Genomic DNA, 21,995 nt, shown 5'->3' with positions numbered 1-21,995 from the left:
TGCCTTTAGGACTTATCTTCTCAGAGCCCTATAGGGAATAAACGCCAACCTTCACCTTGATGTATGTTAATTGGTCTATCCTAAAGACTAAACTTAGCATGCACAAATTCTTCTGTGACAGTGCCAAAGAACTCCTGAAGAAACTGGCCAATAATACAACTACAGATAATCACCCCAAGGGGAAACATACTACATAAGTTTTCCTTTATTGCCCGTCAGGACCCTGCTAACAGGAGTCTTCAGTAGATATCTCAGGATGATTGACATGGCAGTGACTAAATCAATACCGAGGAAAGAGCAATAGCTAATCTATTTTCAGAACTTGCAACCTTTGCCCATCTCCAAAAAAAGAAAGTAAAATAGAATGGAAATCTCTAGAAAACAATGCAAAATGACTTCTTCTTATTCCCCCTAGATAAAAAGACACCCCATTGACTATGAGCAAATAGCTACTGGCTCAGAAATACACAACCGAGAAAAATAAAAATAATCAATTCAATTCAATATAACAAACATTCTTTCTTTTTAACCCTTCAGAACCTTTTCTCTAGATGCACTTCACAAGCATTTCCCGGGAAAAGTGTTACTTTGCACCCACAGAAACTAAGGCAGAACAAAAATCACATGCCCAAAGTACCATATAGTAAGTGAAAACTCAAGGAAAATAGTATACTACTTCTACCCTTCTCTCCCTTCATTAATCTCATATCATACTTATAGTTCACTTCACATCATATGACATCTATTTATATATTTTCTTATGTTCCTTAATTGCTTTGCACATGTGGGGTGTGTCTCCCAACTAGGCTTTCAACTCTTTGAGGGCAGAAATCATTTCTCCTTTTGCAACTCAAGGACGTTGAGATAATTAGAATCTTAAAATTTTAAGGAATTAAGTAACCATAGAAATCACTAAGTCACATGAAATGATGCTGAGTAAAATGAGAAGAATCAGGAAGACATTGTACACAGTAACAACAAGATTATGTGATGATCAACTATGGTGGACTGAGTTCTTTTCAGTAATATAATGATCCAAGACAATTTGATAGACTTGGGATAGAAAATGTCGTCTGTGTTCAGAGAAAGAACCATAGAGACTATGTGTTGAAACATACAATTTCACCTTTTTTATTTGATTGGTTTTTTTTTTCTTATTTTTCTCTTTTGTTCTGATTTTTCTTTCACAGCATGATTAATATGAAATGTTTAAAATGATTAAACATGTATAACCTATATCATGTTCCTTGCTGGTTTTTTTCAGGGGGGGTGAGGTAAAGGAGAGGGAGAAAAAAATTGAAACTCAAAATCTTACAAAAATGAATGTTGAAAAACTATCTTTATATGTAATTGGAATAATAAAACACTATTGAAATTAAAAAAAAATTTAGCTTGTACAGCTGAGGAAACCCTCTTGCCACATTAATTTGAAAGAGAACCCAAGAATTCTGATTACTACATACAGTGCTCTTCATAATTGGTTACCAATACATAGTAAAAAGCGGCACCTTGATCATTCCTATTATTTTAACTCAACACATGATCTTTGTATTCTGAGTCTGACACACAATGAGACTGTAATAAAAGCTTGTTGAATTGAATTGAATTGCTTGTTTCTGCTTCTTTAGATTTTGACCCAAATATTTCCCCCCCAAACTGGCTCCTGTGCTTTTTTATTAGATAATCATAATTTGTTCTGCCCCTTTTATAAGTCCTATTTCTTGTAAATAAATTTTATTCATCCAGTGTTATATTTCAGTAATGAGTCTCACCTCCACCCAGGCTCAATGATTTATATTAGGTCAAATTTGCCTCTCTGCATGAGGATTGATTTTATTTGTTATCTACACTTTATGGTTTTGCATACAAGATATGATAGAGTAATAATAAGAGTGGTAATTAATAATAATAAAAGCTAGCATTTATATAGCAGTTTAATGATTGCAAATTATTTTACATGTTATCTCATTTGATTCTCGCAAAAACTCTGAAAGGTAAGTATCATTATTATTTTATTATCCCCATTTTATATATGAGGAAGCTGAGCCAGAGGGACATTAAATGGTTTGCCCAAGGTCACACAGCTAAATGTCTGAGGCAGGTCATTCTGACTCTAAGTCCAACACTCTATCCATTGATCCACTTAGCTGCCCAGAAGCAGTTTATAGAAACTGATGGTGGCTAATCTAATACTTGAGATTGAAATGAAATGAGGTATCTGGTTTAACAATTTAACAATGAATAAAAAAGAGGTTTCCTTCATCATTCCAGCCATATTCAATGAGGACACAACATTGCTCAGTCTCTTCATCTATAAAATGGAAATAATAGTATCTACCTTACAGGGGGTCTATGAAGATCAAATGAATTAATACATATACTGCTCTGCCAATCTTATAACATTAAATGCTAGCTATTATTATAAATTATATATTTATATTATGTTATAAAATAATAATAATCATTGCCATAATTATAAAATAATAATGATACTATATTATTGTAAATGCTAGCTATTGTTATGGCTGAGATTTCTGCTGCTGCTGTTGGCTTAGTCAAGAGCTGCTTTCCTGTCCTGGTGGTGGACCTCAGAGTAAGAAGCTTCAGGGAGAAGCTAGAACTCCCATATCCTAAACATGCTTGAATTCAGGTGAATTGGAAGCAATATCAACAAATAGAAACTTAAATCTTTGGACTGATTAAATCTTGAATATGATTTTAGTATTTCCTCAGTTAAAAAAAAAATCCTTGCTTTCATGTTGGGAAAAGCCTTTTTCACTATTTCCTCTGTATGACATTCTCCTACTTCAGACTCCTGTTCTAGGTTTGGATTCTTCTCTATTCCTTCAGAACAATTTCTTCTTTGTTTTTGCACTGAAGTTTTCTTCTGGATTTTTAAAATATTTAATTTTCCAGGATGACATTAAGGATGGAAAAGAATTCTTCAAGAGCATTACCTTCTCCATATTTGCATGTTATTTCCCCCCACATTCTAGCAACTTCAGGAAGGAGAAGACTGGCAAAGTCACGTGACTGGCAAAGGAATCTTTCTAAAAGAGCTCTGACTGGAGGGAAGCAAAGCTGAGATGGTGGAGTAAAGGCAGGAACCAGCCCAACCTCTCCCCCAAACTGCTCTAAATTCCTTTAAATAATACTCTAAACAAATTTTAGAGTATCAGAACACCAAAAATGATGGAGTAGAACATTTTCTAGCTGAAGGAAATTTAGAAGATCAGCAGAAAAAGTCTGTGATTACAGGGTAGGAGTCCCAAGTGTAGTTCTGGTGTAGGCCACACCAGTGCAGCCCCTGACCCACCCCTGGAGCCAGATCCAGTCCAGTCAATCCTCTAAATCAGCAGCAATACTGGTAGCTTCCAGACCTTTCAGCTCAGAGAGATCAAAGGGAGCTGGAAGGGCAGCAGAAAAGTTCTGTGGAACCAGGGTGGAAGCTTTGCTTGTAATCCCAGGTCAGGCTGCACTAGCACAGAGCCTGCCTGCTCTGCCCCCACCTGAGCCAGCTCCAGGTGGGACCCCAGCATCATCGAGGCGGGCCCTCTGAATCAGCAGCAGAGTTGGAGGCTTCTGGACCCCTCATCTGGGAACATGAGGGAAGACTGAGAAGGTCAGTGGAGAAGGTCTGTAGCAACAGGGTGGGAACCAGTGCAGACAGGGTACCAACACCAGCCGAATCATCAGCAAAGCAAAACTCTGTTGCTTTAGCACATTAGATCTTACAGCTACAGTGGGACAGGTACAGCCTAACAGCTCCAGGATAGAAAAGAGGGCTGGTGATCAGGTCCCTAGAAGGATCTCTGAAAACACCTGCACAAAACCTCTGAAGCTTGGGATGGTGCACCCTCCACCCTGCAAACAGAGCCCTACTTTAACAAAGAGTTAAAAGCCACATGACAGGTTAGGAAAATGAGCAGACAACCAAAGAAGTTTCTGACCACTGAAAGTTATTATGGGGACAAGGAAGATCAAAACACACATTCAGAAGATGTCGCCCAACTCAAAGCTCCTACATCCAAAGTCTGCAAGAAAAATAAGAATTGGGCTCAGGCCATGGAAGAACTCAAAGGGGATTTTGAAAATCAAGTAAGAGAGATAGAAAAAAAATTAGGAAAAGAATTGAGAGTGAAATAAAAGGAAATATAAAAAGCTAATGAGGAGAACGATGCCTTAAAAAGCAACTGGCCAATTAGGAAAAGAGGTACAAAGGTTCATGGAGGAAAATAATTACTTAAAAAATAGTTGAGCAAATGGAAACTAATGACTTCATGAGAAATCAAGACACAATAAAGCAAAACCAAAAAAAGGAAAACAATTTGAAATATCTCAATGGAAAAACAACTTACCTGGAAAATAGATCCAAGAGAAAGAATTTTAAAATTATTGGTCTACTTGAAAGTCAGAATCAGACTGGATATCATCTTTCAAGAAAGGAAACCTGTCCTGATATTCTAGAATCATAGGGTAAATAGAAACTGAAAGAATCCTCTGGTTACCACCTGAAAGAGATCCCAAAATAAAAACTTCCAAGAATATTATAGCCAAATTCTGGAATGAGGAGAAAAATGCAAGCATCCAGAAAGGAACAATTCCATTTTATGGAACCACAGTCAGGATAATAGAAGATTTAGCAACTTTCACATTAAAAAATTGAAGGGCCTTAAAAGACTTCTCTGATTGCTATTCCACTGTTCAAATATTCTCTACTAAATATAATCCAAACTCCTTACTTTGTCAATAGATACCTTCTAAAACTGTCTCTAAGCTATGTTTACATATTAACTTTATATTATATCCTGTCATATCCTAGGCCAAGGGTTCTCAAACTACGGCCCTCGGGCATTTACGGATATTTATGTGGCTCCCCGGGTTATGGCAAATGGACTGAGGGGTGGAGACAGAGTGTGAGGTTTTGTTTTTACTACAGTTTGGCCCTCCAACAGTCTAAGGGACAGTGAATTAGCCTCCTATTTAAAAAGTTTGAGGACCACTGTACCTAGGCTATAGACAAACCAAACTGTCAATATTTTTAAAAATCTTATGTATTTACATCATTGAGCCTTTGCTCAAGTTATATGTATTTCACCTAGAATGTTCCTTCCTTCCCCACTGCTTTGGGTAGAAAGCATAAAAATCCAACTACTTCTTCCAAAGGACCTTTCTTGATCTCCCAAACTCTCTTCACTGGAAATACTTATTGTACATTATTTGTACCTTTCTCATATACTTAAAATGTTCCATAGGTATTTGTTTGCAAGTCTTACCTTCCCTACATTATTATAAGATTCATGATGTCAGGGATCACATACGATTTAGCCTTGCATCTCTAGTTCCTAGCACAGAGCTCTCAACGCAGAAGCCATTCAAAGATGTTTGCTCAGTGAATGAATGGTCAAATGATATAATTCCTAAAGCTTTTTCTGGAATCTCTCTCATAAGATTCCTGTTTTTATGCTATTTGTTGGAAATCACAAACCATTGTCATCTATCACAATTCTAGAAGCAAAACAGGAACCTCATAACAAAAACTACCAATCTGTTTTAAATTGAAAAGCTATCTTTGTATTTGATGTGATTTATATTTTGAATCATTTTAAAAAACCTTTTAAAAACTATCAATTTGCTTTAAAATGAAGTCTTCCTTGTACTTAATATGATTTATATTTAAAATCTTTAAAATTTTTCACCTAAAATTATAACTTTGGTTACAAAATTCTTCTGAAAGGAAGAGTCTAAGCCTCCAAGTTTTTCTCATCATCACTCCAGGAAGTGTTCACTGCTCTCATTGTCTCCTGGAGAAGACAGATGAGATGCTTACCCAAATATGCAAAGTATAATTGGAGGTCTTATTTGTGCAAGAGATACTCCTGAAAATAATCTAGATACTCCATTGGTTTTCACAATAGAAAATTATAAGAGGACAGAAGCAATTGTAAAGAATTACCCAAAGGGACATAAAACAGTTTCTGTGCTTCCAGTACTGAATTTAGCCCAAAAACAGAATGGCTGATCACCCATCTCTTCCAGTATCTCCAATGAGATATATGAAGTAGCAACTTTTTATACAATGTATAATTAAAAGCCATTTGGAAAACCTCACATTCAAGTCCACACCAGTAGACTGTGTATGCTGTAAGATTCTGATAGCATACTAGAGGTCATTCAGAAAAAGCTTCAGCATTTAGGTTAATACCTGACAAGCCTTCACACTAAAGAAGTGGAATGTTTAGATGCCTGTGTAAATGCACAAATGGTTCAAATAAATTATAATCACTATGAAGATTTGACACCTACAGATATTGAAGAGAGGTTTAATGTGCTAAAAGCCATGATGAAAGAGTGGACATTTCTTTTGTAAGACAGCTGGTGTCTTACAAAGGTGGTATAAGACCACCTTTGACTAAGCCACTCAAAGGGCCTGGTTTTGATGTGCAATCAGAGCTCCAAGTAATTTGTATAAATGTGTCTAAAAATCCTAAACAATCTAGTAAAAATATTCCTTGGTACATATAAAATAAATTAAAACTAATCTCCCGATCTACGCAAATGTTTAATATTGTATATTCTGGTTTTCGTGTACCCTGATTGCAACATAACTATTATAACTGTAAATATCTTGTAAAAAGCACAAAATATCCCATTAAAAATTTTTAGGTGTTATACCTACTAAGACATTATTACATAAGGCATGAACATTTTTTCCACTATATCCATTTCAACAACATATTCAACTTGAAAAAGCATCTCATGACAATTATTAGGTACAGTTTTATCACATTTCAGTTTTTAAAACTGTATTTTGATATTCTATTTCTATTATAATTACAATTAATTGAGTTAACATAAAAATTATGCTTAAGATATTCTATGGGAGCAGTGGGAGTAATAATAACATGCATAGTAATAGAAAAAGAAAAGATAAGACTGCTCAACATCTCACTATGCATCTTTCTGTGGTGAGTCACAATAGGGAAACACAATTCTCCAAGTACATTTCTAACTTTCAAAAAAAAATCTAATCATATAACAGTCTGAACAAAAGTAAGCCATGCCCCTTTTAATGGAGAAAAACCATATACAATGAAGGACTTTGCTAGGGTTAAAGCTCAACCTGTGTTTTTTAGGAGTCAGTTATAGATAGTTGGCCCCATGTCATACCCATTCCTATTTGAGAAAAAAAGTATAAAATGGGAAAGCTGTGTGCTATCTATACATGGAACCCTCTGGGTCAACTAGTCAACAGAGTGTCAGAAGTATGGTATTGTACTGGTCAATTACAGGCACTTGAATAGTGTCTGCCATTTGCTGAAGATGCTACAGATTTCTTAACAAAAGATGACTTCAACATGCAATGCAAGTCTAAATCATAGTATTTGTCTAGAATTTCGTTTTTGGATATATTTGTTCCTACAAAAGGTGGACTGCTAAAACTAGTCTAAAAGTAAACACTTCAACTGAATAGTCTTAAAAGCATACACCACATTTTACTACATATACGTTTATTCAACTTGTATATTTTATAGAAAAAATGAGTGTAAAATATGAAAAATTTAAGAAAAACAAGTTGAGTTCAAGTTCTATTTTCATTTTGATGAATCATTCATTTCATTCAACAAACATGAGTTCTTCAGGTTTTGGCAGAATAGTTGAAATTTCCTATTTTATATGACAACTAGAGCATAGCAGAATTCACAAATAAAGTTTTACATATTCCCAATATCTATGTTTGTTCCTAGAAATGGAAGTAGGACACTAAGTAGTACTTTACTTATTCAGATGAATAGCTACATATAGAAAGTAAATCTTTCTATGAATTTTCCATCTTTCCAACTTTCTTTAAAGAATTTTATTCTTTAAAAAGTAGAAAAAAAACCAATCTTTAAAAAAATTATATACTAAATTTTATTCTCACCAACAAGAAGACTTGATTGCTAGTGTGGAAATGATGAAAATAATTAAGGGAAGAAACTACTTCTTTATAGATATTGTGATAAATGAAGTTTGGGCATACTCTTACATATACCCTGAATCTTAAAAGAAAAGATTTCAAAGAGTTAAAAGGAATACTAGGAAGGATTCTGTGGATTGAATTTCTATAGGCAAAGTCAGCTGAGAAGTGGGGGAAGACCTCACAAATCCAAAGAAAAGAAAAATAGGAGTCACTTGAAGGGACTGATATAGATGCACAGAGATTCATCAATTCATTTGGAGATTTTTAAAAAGTATGGAAAAGGAAACAAAGGCAAGAAATAGAAGATGAGTAGACATGCATACCATGACTCTCTGAGACTCATTTAAGCATACGTTCAAAATGACCTGAGATTGACAAAGAGAGCTAAAGACAAAAATATAGGTCAAAGAGGTTTACTTACATGGAGTGGTGGGAGGAAGAGGGTGGGAAGATCAAAAAAGGGATAGAACTGATGCTCCAAATGAATGAAAACATGATTTAATTTACAAAAGAAATAAGACAGAGCTTCTATCTTCTTATTTTACTTGTCCCATGAAGAATGGCCTTGGAATTAGAAAGAACAACAACTAAAAAAAGAAAGTAACTAATAGGAAGTTGATGACCAAGATAAAAAGAGAAGAGAGTCTTTAGCAATCCTTGCTAAATTCAAATTATCTGGCCCAGATGAATTCCATCCTCAGAGGATGCCAGAATTGGTAAACAGTGAACCAGCATTACTGATATTTCAAAGGTAATGGAGAAGAGAAGAGATACCCTAAGATTGAAGAAGAGCACATAGAAACCTGACTTTCTGAAGTATGAATAGAATAAAAAGATTAAATTAGAGCAACTATAGATCAGTGGCTTTGACATGAATTCCTTGGAAAATGCTATAAAGGATTATTAAAGATATAGTTAGTGAACATCTAGATAAGGAAGCAGTGATCACAAAAAGTCAACATGGTTCCATGAAGAAGAGGTCATACCAGACTTCATTTATTTATGTGCCTCATCACACCTTACCTCTTTTTGGCAATTAATCCCAGGACCTTAGGTTTAGAGATGTGTTTGACTTTTCTCCCACATCCAATCAACTGATGTGTTTTCCTGCTCTATCTTGACAAATCTTTCTCTCCTGCAGATTTATTTATTGATTCACTTAGATGTCTTTTTTTTTAACTATGTGAAAGAAGAGGTGCAGTCTCAGTCCAACTGAGACTTGTTGAAGACCTGAGCTTAAAATGGTCAAGGTCTCCCATTGCATCTGGGGCCATTTCTAGGAATCCTAATCTATATCTGGCCACTGGACCCAGATGACTCTGAAGAAGAAAGTGAGGGAAGTGACTTTGCTCAGTCCTCCATCACTTAGATCCAAATCACTTGTATATCATGGCATCACCTCCCTAATGTCATGATCCTCCTCGAGAATGAAGGACAAACCACAGCAATTAGTCCTTTCCCCCCACTTCTGTTAATATTGAGCATGGTTCTCATCTCATCCTGTGTAAACTATTATAAAATCTTAACTAGTCTTACTGACTCTTGTATATCCTTTCTCTAATCCATCCTAGCATGCTGATGCCTTAATAATCTTCCTAACATCAACTCCTAACTCTGGCTGTTTCCCAAATTGCTATTTTAAGCAGTCTTCTCTTTTTCCTCAAGAATCCTTCCATAAGCTAATTAGATTTCACAGCTTTAATTATCACCTCTATGCAAAAGATTCACACTGCCTCAGTCTCTCTTATTAGCTTCAGTAGCCCACCAATTATTTATTGCGCATTTCCAATTGGATACTCCAGAGATATCTCAAATTCAGTAAGTCCAAAATCAAATTTATCATCTTTCCCCCAAAATCTTCCCACTTTCCAAGCTTCCCCATTTCTGTTGATGCTATCACCATGCTTCCAGTCTCTCAGATTCATAATCATAGCATCCTGAACTACTCCCTATTTCTTAACCCACATATCCAACCAGTTCCCAAACCTTGATATATCTACTTTAACAATATCTCTAACATCTCATCCCTTCTTTCTTCATATTACCTTAGCTCAAGCCTTCATCTCCTTTTCACCAAGATTACTGAAAGCTTCCTAACTCATATCTCTAGTCTGTTGTACACACTGCTGCCAAAGGCACTTTCATTTAAGTGCAGATCTGATCAGATGACTCTCTTATTCAATCAACTCTAGTGGCTTCCTATTGCCTTCAGAATAAAATATAAACACCTCTAGTTTAGAGTTTAAAGCCCTACATGGATTGGCTCAATCTTGTTAGAAATTATTCTAGCTGAACCGGCTTTTTGATCCTAACATACAACACTTTCCTATCTCTATGTCTTTGCATTGACCATCCCATATGCTTGGATGTACTTCTTCTTTCCCTCTGCTTCCCCCAGTTTTTCTCTTCCTTTAAGGTGAAACAAGTCCCATCTTCTACATAAGGCCTTTCTTGACCATATCTCTGCAAGTGTCCTCTCAAAAACTTCACTGTATTTTATTATTTTATATATGTTTACATTTATTCATATAATATATGTACTCATTTCCCCCATTAGAATGCAAGCTTCTTATAAGTGAGGATTGTTTCTTTCTCTACTTTAATATCTTCAGCACCTGGAACAGCGCCTAACACATAGCAGATACTTAATATTTGTCAATTAATTATTTGCTTTGTAATTATGAAGTCATTCTAATAAAAAAATAACCTTTTATGGTTTACACACATATACATTCACCTCATGAATAAAATCTTCATTTCTGATTCTGGCATTTAAGGTCTGTGACAGTTTGGTTCCAAAATATCCATATAAGCTTTATCACATATTCTCCTTCATATAATTTATGTTAAAGCAAATCCAGATTATTCTCCAATTCTAATTTTCATCTCCATTTCTCTGGTCATGCTGTGAGGGATAGAAAATCCTATCCAAAAATGACTACTCACTCATAGAAAAACAGAATTATTTATTAGAATCTCAAGAAGCGGACCCCATCCTGGTCTGTAAGACAGATTCACAGCAGAGAAAGCCACTCCCTTGAAGATGCTCACGACTTTTATACATTTCAGACAAAGAACCTCCAAAATCCCACCCTCCATAGGTTGTGATTGGTCATATTTGGTCAGTGGAATGCAGCTGGCAATGTGATTTATAGCTTCTTCAGCCAAGTATAAGTTAATCCCTATTTGGGCAAAGGAATGCAGCCTAGGCCTTCACGGGACTGGGGCCTATAGGCCTGATTTTATATTAGCTAGAAGTCTCTGATTAATATGTGCTTAATCTGTAAGTTCTTCACCATACCTTACTCCACACAATGCTATCTCTTAGACTTGGGTTAGACTCAACCGCATTTCTCAAACTTCTGAAGTTTTTTCCTTCCTTGAAAATCTAATCCAGCTTCCAATGATATTCTGTAATTGTAATTTTTAAAATTATGCTTTTAAAAAATTTGGAAAGGTACCTTTGAAGATACCGTATGTGTCTTTAGACATATGTAAATTTAATTCTATATTCAAAATAATCACTTTTATTTTGATTACATAATAAATGCTTACATAAACACTGATTTGGGAAATCTGCTTCAGTGTTCACAAGTGTTTACTTTACAAATCTTAACACACTATAAAAGTATAGGGTCAATCAACCAACAAGTATTTATTATATCCTATCCTGTGCCAATCACTGTATTAGGTACTGAGAATACAAAGAGAAAAATGAAACAGTCCCTTACCAGAGAATAGATATTTTATTAGGAGAGATATTAAAAGATATGTGTATATACAAACTAAGGGAAGAAGGCTCATGTTGAGTTCAAATCTGGCCTCAGTGCAGTGTGGCCTTGGACAAGTCACTTACCCTTGTTTGCCTCAGTTTCCTATCTGTAAAATGAGTGAAGAAGGAAATGATAAGTCACTCCAATATCCTTGCCAAGAAAACCCCAAATGGATCCATAAAGTCAAGAAGACTTCTTCATGAGTTCAAATCAGCCTTTAGTAACTCTAAACTTGGGCAAGTCACATAACCCTATTTGCCTCAGTTTCCTTATTTGTAAAATGAGAAAGAAATGGCAAATCACTTCAGTATCTCTGCCAAGAAAACCCTAAATAAGATCAGGAAGAGTCAAATAGAATGGAAATTGATCTTGAAATTGATTAAATTATTTAATCAGTTAAGATTAGTTCATTATTTAAAAATTCAAGTCTTACCTTGTGGCCAATTTTGATAGAGATTAATCAGTCTCTAGCAAAATTTAATTTTTTTCTTCAACCCAACAACCAAGGATGAAGACATTTTTCAATTATCTTGATATAATTATAAAGGCTTGCTCATTTGGGAGGATAACAAATGGAACCAGGGAAAATTTCTAATAATGGAAAGCTAAAAGCCCCCAATGACCTTAAAAAATGATAATTCTCAAGAAGGCAATCAGTTCTGTATAATGAGTTTACCCTTCACTTTTTACCTTGTACCTCTTGGAAAGTATAACAAGAGAAGGAGATGATTTCTCCTCACCTCCTTAACCCATTGAAAATGACCTCCTAGCAAAATCACATGTCAACAACAATTAGAGGCTAGGAATAGAATAGAGTTGATTCAACAACAGTCAGAGTCTGGTATCTGAAATTGGCAAAGACAAGCCCCAAGGCTGACCCACCTGCTGATATCATTGTATGGGTTTCCATTCTTTCTAAAAGTGCATATCAGTACACTAGGACTGGAATGCCTGTTAAATCTGAGGCTGAGGTTTCAAGAGGCAAACTAAGATTTTTTTAAGAAGGCAGATTTAGAAAAAGGAAGAACAACACATCAGAGCATATTTCCTGGAGTAATTCTCTAAGGTTCAGTAAAATATGCACCAAACAATAGGACAATAATAAATGAAAAGGAAATTGAGAGTATATGGGCTGCTAAAAATGAGACATCTCTTATCTGCTCCCATCTTTGAGGACAACTCCACTCTTCCCTTTAGAGCAATTATATCTTTCATTCAATGCATGTCTAAAGTATTTTGTCTAGTGTAAAACCACAAGGATAGAATTCTAGAAAGGAATTCACTTGATGACTGTGGGAAGTAAAAGGGAATCACCTGAGTTATATGTCATCAAAGAGCACCTTAATCAAGTATACAGTCTGGACTTAGGCTACATCAGTCATCTCTACTTTACAAATGCATCAAGAACTATTTTTTCAGATAGGAAACAGGAATTTGGTGAGTGCTAGATTTTAAAAAATCAAAGCAAAAAATTTCTTCTTCCAAATATATTTTATTTAAAGAAACAGAATAAGAAAAAAGAAAAACAGAAAAGGAATACAAAACATGTACTCTTACTAATATGTGTATATATCTTGGTAAGAAAGAAATTTTAATAAGTTTTTTTAAAAGGCAAGACAAACTTTGAAAAAGGAAAAGAACTCAAAAGATCTAGAAGCAAGTCAGTCATCAAAAAGCATTTATTATATGCTTACTATATCCCATGCACTGTGCTCAGTCTTAAGAATAAAAAGAAATAAAGTAATAATAATGATGTGACAAATTTTAAACTCCATGGTTCCTACTCTAGAGAGGTGTACAACCTGGTAAGGGAGACCAATGAATATCTAGGTACCTAAGTACCATAACTGAGATTTTGCCTATGCAAGTGAAGAGAAAGAGAGATTTGTGAAGGTAGAAATAATAAAAATTTGGCAATGGATTTGATATGTAAGTTGAGTCAATGTAAAGGGATGAAGAGTCAACCTTATTACAGTAACGTTGAGAGCCTAAATGAATAGGAAGATGATGGTGTCCTCAACTGTGATAAAGAAATTCAGAAGGTGAGAAAGTTTGAGAGCCAAAGATGAGTTCTATTTTTAAACATGTTGAGCTTAAAATACCTGTGAAACATCCAGTTGACTATGTATAAAAGGCAATTGGCAATGGATGACTGTAGCTCAGAGGAGAAACTAGGTCTGGGTATATAGATCTGAGACTCCTCTGCATAGAGACAACAATAAGACTCATGGACTCAGGTGAGATCACCAAGTGAGAGAGCACAGAGTGACAAGAAAGTTTTTGTATTTCTTTCTAACTTTTTTTTGAGTCAGTTTCCAGGTGTCTGCTGTAGGAGCCAGTGATAGAAATCACAGTTTTATAATGGGGACTCCTATTCCTGATAGCTTTGATAAATCCAAACTTAGCTTGAAGGTGAAGAGCAACTTGTTGAGATGAGCTGCTTCTGCCCATACTTAACCCTTTCCTCTCTCCACAACCCCCAGACTTATCTCCCCTAAAAAGTCCTGCTAAGCAAAACAAGTTCCACCAAGGCAAAAACATCAATAATCCATAAGTATGCCACTGAGAATTCTGGCCTATGGAGAGATAAAGGGAGACTCAGGCGGATCAAGGTCTAATTTTGTTGTATGGCCAGCTTCTTAGTATGCACGGCACTATATCAGAGATAAGGGGAAATTAAGTGAGGAAAACATTACAACAGCCCAGGAACACTTCTACCTAAATTTTGTGATTACATTTTAAGTGCTCTCTGTCACAGATATCATAAACTGATTAAATCATTTCATGCCAGACCCCTACTGACTATGCTAAGTGAAGAGAGAGGACTATTAATAACTACCCATTTCTGACAGCTGCCCGGGGGCAATGCAGCCTTTTGCAGCAATAAAATGACTCCCCAGCTCACTTACTGAATGCTGAATATTGATTCATATTATGAGTGTTGTCAAACACGGAGTGCAGTTCTGAAGATCCGTAGTGGCAGGTCATCAGGAAGAGCATTAGTAAATGTCAGGTCAGGAATCAAAGGCCTGCTGGACTCTTTAGGGATGAGATTTATCGATTCCATAAAACGTGAAACAGATCAAGTACTTGTGATGATGAAAACAGTCATGGCAGAATGAGGCTGAGCCTGGACTGATGTGCACCTCATGAGAGATACATCACACAAGTGGTGACCATAGGGAGAAAAAAAGCACTGCAAAGGTTGTGAAGTTCAGCACAAGGACAACAGCAGCTTTGGGCTAAAATATAAGCCTTTAGGAGGAAATGTCAAATTAAAACATATGGCTGGTTAGAGTCATAGACCTAAGCACATTCAATCATGTACCTAATCCCAGAAGAATTGGCTTGGGTCATTTAAAAATATCACTCCAATCTGACTATATGTCAATTAATCTGCATAGCCAAAGTTAATATTATTTGTAATTGTTTTCTCCAGAGTAAATCATTTAAATAAAGCATCCTTTCAAAAGTTCTATCACTTGGAGTGAATTTATTTGACAGATACTTCCAAGTTTTCCTTTCATTCATAGTTGATGTGGCCTATTATGTTGAGGCCTACTCCATCTATAAGATCATTTGATTAGTCTGGTAACTCTCTATGTGTAGGAACTCATGTTGTTAGGAGAGGCTTAAGAGATTATAACTTTTTTTAACCTCTTCTGAGAACGAAATACAATACAGTCCTTTATTCTGCCCCACTCTATGATGAAGGTTTGAGTTCTATATAAAGGAAAGCAGGTAGTTTCCAAGGTGCAATTCTGTTTATTAGTTTTAAATGATCAAATGAAATTTATCTGCTCTTTGAAGCTTAAAAGGATTATTCCTATGTGTTACAAATGTATTTGATGTTAAAGTATGCCCTCCTTTAATAACTATTTTTATTAAATATATTTCTGAAAAATAGTGCTTGAAAATGTAAAACCTGTCTAGAAATCACTATATTCAGCTAATGTCATTTTAAAAGATTTTTCAGGAGATATTCATATTTAGTTTCTTTAAAATGAAACTAAATCTTAAAATTTGTTTTAAGATTGCCTAAAATTTTCCTTAAGAAAAAGAAAAAAAAATCGTATTGGAATCTTATATAGTGTGTTCACTCCAAGGCTCTTAAATGAGTTGATGAGAGAAAATGAACAGGTGCTATAGGTTACTCAGCTGTTCTAAAATTAAAGATTGATATTTTTTTCTCTTGTTCTATTAGCAGACCTTTAGTGACAAGTTAGCACTGGATAATGGTTGCAGCAGTTTAAGACTCATGCTGTGATTTTTAACTGAAAGCCTAGCTACAGGAACAAACAATGACATCCCCATATAGCCAGTCACCTAATAAGGAAGCAGTTGCAAGCCTTGGGCAGTTTGACTAAGCAGCAAGAGGAATTTGGACTTCCAGCATGCTTACTCTACTTTATAAACAATAGTCTGGATTAATTAACACTGCATTCATTTGTAACTCAATCAATTTAGAATTTTATCCTTAAAATACTGACTCCTCCAGCTTTAAAAAACAAAACAAAACAAAACAAAACAAAAAACAAAAACAAAAACAAAAAAACACACACACAAAAAAAAAAAAAAAAAAAAAAAAAAAAAAAACTGGATCAAGCTGTCTGGAATACCATTCAATTCAAATATCCAAAAATGTATTTCCAACACTGGAACAGAAAATAGAATATCTTTCTCACTCAACATAAAGGACCTGGACTTTAAAAATGATCAGGCTATAGGGAAAGGCTTTCATTGAATATTTAAGGAATAAACATGAAATTAATTTAATTAAACAGGCAAAATATAAAATTGAAAGTTGCTTTGTTTTGCTCTCTCTTTTTTGGGAAGGGGCAATTTAATGGAAAACATAAAACTTTGCTGCTGACTGTGCACAAATACCTCTTTTCAAACTGCTTTTCCAAAACTGTCTCATACAGCTAGGTGAAGTTAGTCCCATAAAGGTAACTTTGTATAAGGTCACTTTGCTCATCAAACGTCTGAACCAGTACAGAATATTCCCTCCTAATTCCTAAGATTTAACCAGTGTAGCAGGGCTTCTTTGCTGTGCCACAGTTCCCTTTTATTGTCCTCATTCAGTTTCCCTAAATTGTTCTGATTCACTTTCCCTGGTTGCAACCCTCCTTTTCTGCCCATTAGAACTGAGATAATTAGTGCTGTGGAGATCTGACATTCCAGAAGATAAGACTCCAGATGTCCTATTTCAGATACCTAATTGGCATTTTTTATAACTCTAAGTTTCAGACTTCCTGGCTCTAAGCTGGACACATCCTTAACTCCAATTTGTTAGAATTTATGGTCCTACCCCCCAACCTGTCAGAACCAGATTGATGGTCCCTGCCTGGAGATTCCCACTCACCAGAGTTTGGACTCCACTCTTCTTTGTCTTAGAGCTCCAAGCTTGGAGCCAAGGGTATGTATGTCATTGAGAACTCACATTTGCTGCTGGATGCTTTGGACATCAGCCCTGAGGGCAGCATGCCCCCAGCACAATCTCTCAGAAATACAAATAAAATATTAAAAACTCTCTAATCTCTATCTTGCTTCAGTTTCTCTGGCATTACATCTTAACCCTTTTCCACTCATGATATTTTTTCACCCCAAAATTTTTATACAACCACAGGTATATAGGTATATAAAATAGGTATACAAGTCAAAAACTTATTGGTAATAAATCATAATTTCATGATCTCCACATTCAGTTACACAACTCCATACAGGGTTCATCCCACAATTTAACAAGCTTTGTACTATACTATGACTATAGTAGAAACAGATATTAATGCATGGTTTATCCTTTTAAGAATACCCTTCAGAGGTCACAGAGGTGTAAGGAAAGATGGGAAGGGGAAGTGAGCTGATGTAGTGGATAGAGCACCAGCCCTGAAGTCAGGAGATCCTGAGTTCAAATCTGCCCTCAGATACTTAACATTTAATACTTAACATTTCCTGGCTCTGTGACCCTGGGCAAGTCACTTAACCCCAACTGCCTTGGGGGGGGGGGGGGAAGAGAAAGACTTTTCAGGCAAAAAATAATGGGGAATTAATTAGCCAAGTGTTGTATATTAGCAACTGTAATGATTATGAGTAGATAAGTGATTCAGACTAACCTGAACTTCATATTCTTCATCTGTAAAAGGAGAAAAAGAAACTTATATAACCTACCTAATACTTTGTAAATTAACTGATCACTTTGAAACTCATCTCTTTCTTTGCCCTTACAAGAATCTCCTGTTCTATTCAATTTTTGCTTAATTTGCTGCAGCAAGATGGTACAGTGGATAGAGAGCTGAGCCTGGAATCAGGAAAACCTGAATTCAGCTATGTGATCCTTTAAAAGTAACTTTTGTCTATTTCATTTATACACAAATAGGGGTAATAATAGCACCTGCCTTCCAGAGTTGTTATGAGGATCAAATGAGGCAGCATAGTGCCTCCTCCTTCCTTCTTTCAATACTTTTTTCCTTTCTTTTCTTATTTCCTTCCCTCTTCCCTTCCTTCCCTCCCTCTTTCCTTCATCTTTCTTTCCTCTCTCCTTTTCTTCTTTACTTCCTTTCATTCTTTTCTTTTTTCCTTGTTTCCATCTGAAAAGTCATATACATTACTGACTCAACCACTTTGCTCCTGTTGTTCCCACCAATAGCAATATACTTTATTCTCAGAATTTTTTACCCGTCCTTTAAGTCTTTCTTTTAGTATTATCTTTTTTGGGAAGGCTTCCTGGTTATTCCAATTAATATTTCGTCCTCTGAATTCCTAGAGCAGTACTTGTCTGTTCTACTCATTTGACATTTATCACTTAATACCTTCTACTTTTATTACCTTTTTCACTGTGTTAGGTTTCATCTTCCTCAACTAGACTATAAGAACTTTAAGAAAAGGCACTATATGAGAGTCATAGTTTGAGCTGGAAAGAATGAGACATCATCCAATCCAACTCTTTCATTTAGTTTATGAAGAAAGGTGAAGCCCATAGTTAGGCCAATTAGGAACAAAGCCAGGACTAGAAAATATATCTTCTGAATTCTAGGCCAGTGTTCTTTTCTATTAAGCCCCACTTCTATTGTGTACCTCATAGCAATTACTTCTCCCTACCCCCAAAAAAGAAAAAGAAAAAGCTAATTCATGTAAGACATCATACATTTAAGTATTGAAGTACTGTGAATCTCTACATACACAATGACATTGCTAGACTAAATTCCTATTCATCAACTTATACCAGTTATGTTTCCTCAACAAATAATGCTTTATAGCTACAGAGAATGATTTAGATGTTAGAAAGAAAACAATCTATGTTGTTGTCTTTCCTGAGACATTAGTAGGTATATGATATGACTATTGATGAGGAGTAAACTGAGGTTCTAAACCCAGATGGGTCAGTTCCTTTTCTCTCTCTTCTTCCTTCCCCAAAGTAACCAAGGGCTGGGTCAGCAGCAAAGGAATTTGCTACTTAATGCTGTATGGAAACAAAGTCTTTATTGATAGTAAAGGGATAGACAGGCATTTGGCCTTCAGGAAGACCAAATCTGCCTGTCAGAGGACGTTAGTTGACGGGCATTAGCTGGTATACACCAAATGCAAAGATTTCATTTTTCAGCCTTCCTTATATACATCAAAGGAATGTTTGCACAGAGATGTTATCAAGAGGTTCTGGAGATATTTGTCAATAATACAAGAATTCTCTGTTGTTGTAAATAAGACAGGAATTTTCTTATTGTAAATAAGACAAAAATTCTCTATTGTTATCCCCTTCAGTCTCTCCCCAGAAAGGAATTATAGATCATTAGAATGGGGGCTGAAAACCGAAACTAGCCCAAAGGAAGTTGGAGATTAAATAAGGAATATCAAAGGGGGCTACTGCCCCCAACAACTATTGACTACTTTTAGGAAATGCTCTGGAGGAATAACAGTTGTCACTATGAATTGCTCTCCAGAGGATAGATGATTCTTTTTTTTAATAAGAAACACAATTCACATGATACTATCCCTGGGGAGAATATCAACTATTCACACTGATCATTTTCCAACAAGAAGACAGAAGGTCAGCTAGATGGCAATTCTGGAGTAAATACCAATCTACCTCCTGGGAAGTAGAGCCCTAAGAATTGAGTGCATGGGCCAGTCAAGTATCAGAAAGACTGGAAATAGTAACCTAAGAGGCAAAATGATGGCTTGCAGATATAGAGTGTCAATCATATATAAACTCCTCCTTTATAGAATGAACATAGATCTCAAAAAAGGAAAGGTTCTAAGAGAACTCTAGGAGGCAGACTGAAAATTACATTTTTTCCCATTTTTTAAAATATTCTTCCCCTTTCATCTTCTACAAAGCTATCTTCTGAGACTCTAAGATTGGTATTTTTCTCTTGTTCTATCTCTATGTCTAGCTCAAGGAGTCCTTAAGGCAGGGGTCCTCGAACTATGGCCCACGGGTCAGATGCGGCCAGCTAAGGACGTTTATGCGCCCTGTCAGGTTATGGCAAAATCAGACCAGAAGTGATGTTCGACCTAAACTCGCATTAGCAACGCACACTTCTGGCACTGGGGTGAGGCGGCAAGGGACAGTGAACTGGGCCCCTATTTAAAAAGTTTGAGGACCACTACCTTAAGGATTGGAAGGGATAAGACTATAAATATACTTCTAGAGCTAAAGTCTTCTATAACTTGTCATTTACTGAACACTCAAGAGTAGAATCTAATAACAGGAGCTCTGAAAACCCATAGTGGTATGCATATAGTAGTCACTTGTTAAGTAAATTTTGAATTGAAACAATGTGTCTAATCCCTACCTTCTGGGGGTTTATAACTTAATAAAGGATATAAGGTAACAACTACAATAACAACCCATAGGATAATTGTCTATTGTTATTCAATTGTATCTAATTCTTCCTTGACCTTATTTGGGGTTTTCATGGCAGAGATACTGCAGTGCTTTGCCATTTCCTTCTCCAGTTGATTTAACAGATGAGGAAACTGAGACAGACAGGATTAAGTGAGTTGCCCAGGATCATACAAGAAAATAAGAGTCTGAGGTCAGATTTGGACTCAAGTTTTTCTGTCTCCAGACCTAGCACTCTTCACTGCCCTATTGGCTGCCCCATGGGATAACACAAAAAGCAGGATAGAACTATAGAACTATACAAATAAATGTCTAATTGCAATTATCCCCTACTTATTTACAAATAGGCTATTCCCAAAATTCTTTGGCAAGTCAATAGTTTGGAAATTAAAACCATCTCAAAGAAACTGTTCCTTGAACAGCATCCAATAATTTCTTTAACCCACAAAGTAGACATATACTATATGTACATCTTTAATGAAAAACAGAAGAAAATCACATTTCAATGCCAGTTATTAAATAGTAAAAAAAGAAAAAAGTATATAAGAAAATAGATTATCTTTAATGCTCATGTAAAGAGAAGAAACACTGCTGAGAGGAAATAAGGAATAGATGAAGATACTGAAGAAGAATTTTAGAAAGTGTGGTTTATTAGAAAGATAATAGACTTGAGTTCCAGTTACTACTAGACCACAACAGGATTTGGGCTATGAGTTGACCTTGATAAAATACTTTATCTCTCTAGGATTACTCAGCAGTTTTTGAGTGTATGATCAGAATATATTCCCAGTATTACTGTCATACATCAGCAATGATTAATATCACACTTTTTTCAACTTGGAAGTGGAGTAAAGACAACATCCTTCCTTCAGGATTCAGTATCTTTTTTAAAATGAGGGGGGTACAAGATAATCATTTTTGTTCTATTTGTATGTTCACCTAAGGTGATTGCTTCAAGTGGATTTGAATTGTAAGTGCTGAAAGGAAGAAGCAGGGAGCATGATCCACCTTAGCAGAAGTTGCCTGTAATTCTGTTGGGGCAAATTGTTTCCTGCAGGGGTCCAAAAGTGGCCCATGGCACCATTAGCCAGAGACAGTTTGTTATTATTTAATGACTGGAGGGTAGAGGAGAGAGAATTGGTATGTAAGAGTGCATTTAACCAGAGTTATATGTAAATAAGATATTCACAAGCGTAGAGAGGGCCAGTATAATTACTTAAGATTATATATATACAGGTGTCCCAAAAATCTTAGTGCAGCTTTTAAGCAATTAAAGCTTGAGTACATTTGCTACTAAAGCTTAAAATGGAACTAAGACTTTTGAAACATGCTGTATAAATATTGATGAAATGTTAGGTAGATCTAATCCAGGCAGTTTCATAGAACAGGGGAATTTTATTTAGAATTTTAGAAG

General features: G+C 35.7%; 1 protein-coding gene and 1 pseudogene across 5 annotated transcripts in view; one reads left to right on the top strand and one right to left on the bottom strand.

The window, feature by feature from the left end:
- The window catches only part of CAMKMT (calmodulin-lysine N-methyltransferase), a 501,495-nt gene that overhangs the window by 244,931 nt on the left and 234,569 nt on the right, over nt 1-21,995 (bottom strand). The window lies entirely within an intron of this gene.
- Nucleotides 5,837-6,370, top strand: LOC141554794 (NADH dehydrogenase [ubiquinone] flavoprotein 2, mitochondrial pseudogene; annotated as a pseudogene).

The sequence above is a fragment of the Sminthopsis crassicaudata genome, chromosome 2 (genome assembly GCF_048593235.1).
Source record: "Sminthopsis crassicaudata isolate SCR6 chromosome 2, ASM4859323v1, whole genome shotgun sequence".
Lineage (NCBI taxonomy): Eukaryota > Metazoa > Chordata > Mammalia > Dasyuromorphia > Dasyuridae > Sminthopsis > Sminthopsis crassicaudata.
Note: the sequence above shows the minus strand (reverse complement) of the source record. Positions and strands in the feature narration are given on the sequence as shown.